This window comes from Taudactylus pleione, unplaced genomic scaffold, assembly GCF_031769625.1.
Source record: "Taudactylus pleione unplaced genomic scaffold, aTauple2 ptg000154l, whole genome shotgun sequence".
Lineage (NCBI taxonomy): Eukaryota > Metazoa > Chordata > Amphibia > Anura > Myobatrachidae > Taudactylus > Taudactylus pleione.
In genome coordinates, this window is record NW_028284556.1 from 1,296,489 (window position 1) to 1,301,531 (window position 5,043).

The following is a 5,043-nucleotide window of genomic DNA, read 5'->3' on the forward strand; positions in this document are numbered from 1 at the left end:
CAGATAGATGCTGGAGGGGATGTCGGGGGGAGGGTACCTTTTTACATATTTGGTGGTCCTGTCCGAAGATTACTAAAATATAGCAGGATATTGTCGATCTCCTTTCCCGCTTATTTGAGACAGCTACTCCTTCTGATCTCCAGCATTTTCTTCTTCCCTTGCCCCTACCCGTCCTATCCCGGCATCAGAATAAGTTGTTCCGACATATCGTATCTGCTATGACCTGCCAGATAGCAGCTGATTGGAAAAGTCCCGCCCCTTCCTCTATGCAGGCTATAATCTCACATGTCTGGTATGTCTACAAGATGGAATACATGACCGCTAAATTACGTAATACCTCAAAGTCTTTCAATAAAACATGATCCCCCTGGTTGACATACCAAAACATTCCATCTCCATTTAATATTTACATTTTTATTTCTTTATTATGATTAGTTTGAGAGATTTCCCCCCCTAGAGCCCACCCCATGCTTTCCCACCATACCCCCTTTTTATTTACATTTATCACTCTTTTTAATATTTCTCCTATTCTTTGACGGTTGGCCACACCGTTGCTGCTAGCACTAGTCACAGAGCACATGAACCACATTAAATGGTTCCCAAGGTGCAGTGTTGTACCCGGAGGCTGCTGGGACATATACGGCAAAGCATCACATGACCGGAACGCAACAACCGGAAAGTGCTAGCTTTCTGTATTTTTATTTTATTTTTTCAATATTTAAAATTAATCACTGTGTATTGTGTGACTTCATACAGTTTTTTTTCATTATAAATGTATTTTAAGCTGTTAATGCTTTGGAAATTTGTCTGTAATTTTATATTGTGATTCGCTTAATAAAAAGAGCTTTGAAAAAAAAAAAAAACCTTGTGGGTGTTCGGAGACCACCCAAAAAGAGGGGGGTACTGTCAGGACTGCAACTATTTCACTACATAAAGATAGACTACTTTTGCCAAAGTTCCATTGTGGTCGTTGGAGGAGCTATCCTGCTTGCTGGCATGCTTCTCATTCAGGGTATAGAGTGTTAAAGTGATCATCTATTTCCCAGGTGTCGTCAGGTTGTGGGATTCCTAGATTGCTCATTATTTCAAACCTGTTTCCATTTGGGTTACATGTTTTGAAACTTCCTATGGATCACAGACCTCTAGTATAAAGCCTGTTACTAACTGTATCTCAGTGTCTGTGCAACGTTCCTTTCAGGTCTTTTCTTGGACTCCTGCCAGATCCCAACTGTGCCTGTAGATTGCTGTGGACTTTGTTATAGTCCAGTTGTACTTCTGATGCCAGTTATCCGCTGCACTACAGAGCCCAACATTCCTATTGTCTAAGTATTGCTTTTTGCTCCATCATTGTGCTTTCATCATTTTGCTGCACTTTACCTGTTGTCTTTCCATTACTGTGGATATTGAACTCATCCTTGTTACAGTTGTCAACTGCACCGTTACAGTGTTATTTCTGAACCCTAGCTACATTACAGGGCTCAACCCTGCTACAATCTTCTCCGCATCATGGGGCTCAACCTCGCTCCGAACTCTAGCTACATTACAGGGCTCAACCCTGCTACAATCTTCTCCGCATCACAGGGCTCAACCCCGCTCCGAACCCTAGCCGCACCACAGGGCTCAATCCCGCTATAAGCTTCTCCGCATTACAGGCTCAACCCCACTCCGTACTCTAGACACATTGCAGGGCTCAACCTTGTTTTGGAATTTCATCGCCTTACATGGTTTAACCCTGCTCCGTCCTCATTATACCACAAGGCTCAAGTTTGCTTCATCTCTCACTGCACCGCAGGTCTCGGCCCTGTCCCGGAACTATATTATTCTGCAGGGCTCGCTCTGCTCCGGATTTCCATTACTACAGGGTTCTACCCTGGCCAAGGTCCTCAATGCCATCCTGAGGTGTTAGCCTCATACTGGACTCTGGGTTATCTACCTCGTTAGTTCTTATATGTTAAAGACTGCATATATATTTGGGTATTTTCTCCTATACTTATTATTGCATTTATGAATCTCTGTGCTGTTTGAGACTTTATATGAGACCTTGCTGATTATAATTATTTTGTGAATAAATTCTATTTTACTTTTATCCTGTGCTACTGAGTTTCATGGAAAGGTCATTTCTAAGACCACCCCAGTTTATTGTGCCTAGTAGGCCTGCCTCCCTCCAGGAGTCTCAAGTGTCGGCAGTCGTGACATGTCACAGCATATCACATGTCTATCTCCAGTTTTGTCTACCGACGGGTAATCTCTAGTCATTGTCAATTAATCCAATTACCTCTCACATCAAACAAAGTCAAAGACATCTGTGTCTCTGTGCATTGTCTCCTAAAATAAAAATTCCATGAGCCATCACATACACATATTCCTAAATTTACCACAGTGCCTTAGTATTGCAATACAACCAGCTAAGAATAAAATATGTATCTTATACCAGCTCTGATACCGAATGGCACACTTAATGCCCTCAGTTATCTCCCATTCATCATGGCTTTAGTAACTGCGTTATTCCTGGCTGTGTAAATGTACAAACTATTTTCCCCCCTCCCTCCCTCCCCCTATATACCCTGCTAATAATAGCTGTCTAAATCTATACATCCACTTGTACTCATGGTACTACAGGTCCCACACTGCCCTCCCAGCCAGTTTAATGAATGCCACACTTCCCACAGTAATATGCAATTAATTTCCTCCCAATCACCCCGTTATTCTGGCCTGTCTAAATGAACAAACATCTATACGTACCCTCCATATACACCCCTCTAGTCCTAGCAGTCTAAATATAAACTACCCACCCCACACCACCTTAATAGACACCCCCCTCCCTCATTCACTTTTAATCCTGGTACTACAGGTCCCACAATTCTCTCCCAGCCCGGGTAATGAATGCCACACTTCTCACAGTAATGTGCCATTCTTTCTCTCCCAATTACCCCTTTATTCTGGCCTGTCTAAAAGCACATACATCTTTCCCTACCCTCCCTATACACCCCTCTAGTCCTAGCAGTCTAAATACTGTAGGTAGCTCAGCACCCCTGCGCACCTTCGTTGCTGATAAGTGTGCCTAATGTGCACACACGCAGAATTTTTATTTTTATTTTTTTCACTCTGGGCGTGAAGAGTACCCCTGAACGAGGCAGCAGCCTCTTGATAAATGACACAGGCAGCACCCCTGTGCATCTACGTTGCTGATAAGTGTGGCTAATGCGCACACACACAGAAAAAAAATAAAATCAGTTTCACACTGGGAGTGAAAAGCACCCCTGATGGACAAAGCACCCCCTGGATAACACAGCAGCACAGCCAGCCAGCCCCTATGGACAACAGCCAGCCAGCCCCTATGGACAGGACAACAGTCAGCCCCTATATGGACAACAGCCATTCCCTATGGACAACAGCCAGCCCCTATGGAGTGGACAGGACAACAGCCAGCCAGCAACTATATATGGACAACAGCCAGCCCTGCATCCTATGGACATAAACAGCTAGCCCCTGAGTGACAATGACAACAGTAGCCAGACCCTATGCACAGCGTCAGCAACAGCACATTCACAGCCCCCTCTCTCTTCACTCTCCACAGCCGGAATGAAAAATAGCAGCATTTGCGGGACCTTTTATACAATCCAAAACCCGCGAGAATCCGACAGCGGGATGATGATGTTTTGCCTCGTTTTGAGATCCGAGTCAGGTAGAATAACCCGAGCCGCCTCGGATCCGCCTCGTATCTCCTAAGTTCGGGTGGGTTTGGATCTCTGAAATCCAAACCCGCTCATCTCTATTTTTTATATAAAGAGGGTACTATTTTTTTCAGGGAAAAGCTTGTAGTGTGCACTTGTGCCATTGTGATTGCTTGTACGTAATGTCATCCATGTGCATGCTGGCGCAAGCGTTTAGGGGTTTACAAACCGTAGCACATCTGCTTTCACTATCCTGCAGTTTGGATCTGCAAACCGCAAGAAAAACCTCCGCTTAATAAGTCTGTCTCAAAATAAGGTAATTTATTGGTCTGATATACAGCGAATAAAGTCAAAAACAATTATTGCGATCTTCTTTTCAAAAGTCTCAAAATGAAAAGAAAACCAAAAGCATTTCACAATATTTTAGCTACAGCCAATTTGCAGAAGATACCTTTACTAAAATATCATAAAAGTTGTTTTGTTAATGCTCCTAAATTATATATGTCTTGGCACAAAAAGTTTTACTTATAATGTTGAGACAGAATATTTTCCTGGGGTAATATTTTAGAATAGATCCTTTATTTGAAAGGTTTCAGCATGTCTTTCCAAATGACTCTTCAAGCATTCATGTGTGCTTTCTTTCCAAATGTGGTTTAATGTAATACAATTAATTATTCTGAAAACTGTTTTTCACGTTCCTAGCCCATGTAAGTAAATTGCTGCTAATTTATTTGTGCCCTGTGATTAGACTTGATATTTGAGGATTTAAAAAACTTGGAACGAAAATTGTGTTTAGAATCCAAATCAGGACGACGAATGCACGTGTATGTGCTGTTAATGGAAAAATACTTCTAAATTACACAATTTGTAAAAAAAAAAAAAAGTAGCAAATCAGGGTTTTATGACAAAAAATAAAGAGACAGAAACAGAGTAGAAGCAAGACAGTATGAAAATAATTGAAAAAGTATTGTAACTCAATCATTAATAGGTTTATTGAATTATTTATCATACTAGTAAATAATACCACAGAGCTAAATTACGATAAAATAAATAATCAGATCATGGTACTGTACATGATGTATTGGCTATTTACCTGTACAATTGGGAGTTGTTTATTGCACTACAGGTGTGTCCTCACTGGGTGTCCGTATGCCATATGACATGAGATGCCTGGCACGAATGAGAGGCTCCAAGATGAGTATTATACCGTATTTTTCTTTAAATCTTACAACATAGTCGCATCGCGGATGCAGTGAAAAGCCGCTTACAGTGTACCAGAGACGCTAGTCTGCGACTTTTACCACACATGAATTGGTTTTACACAACTACAAAGTTGAAAATAAAGCACACTAGCACATGACGTGAGGAA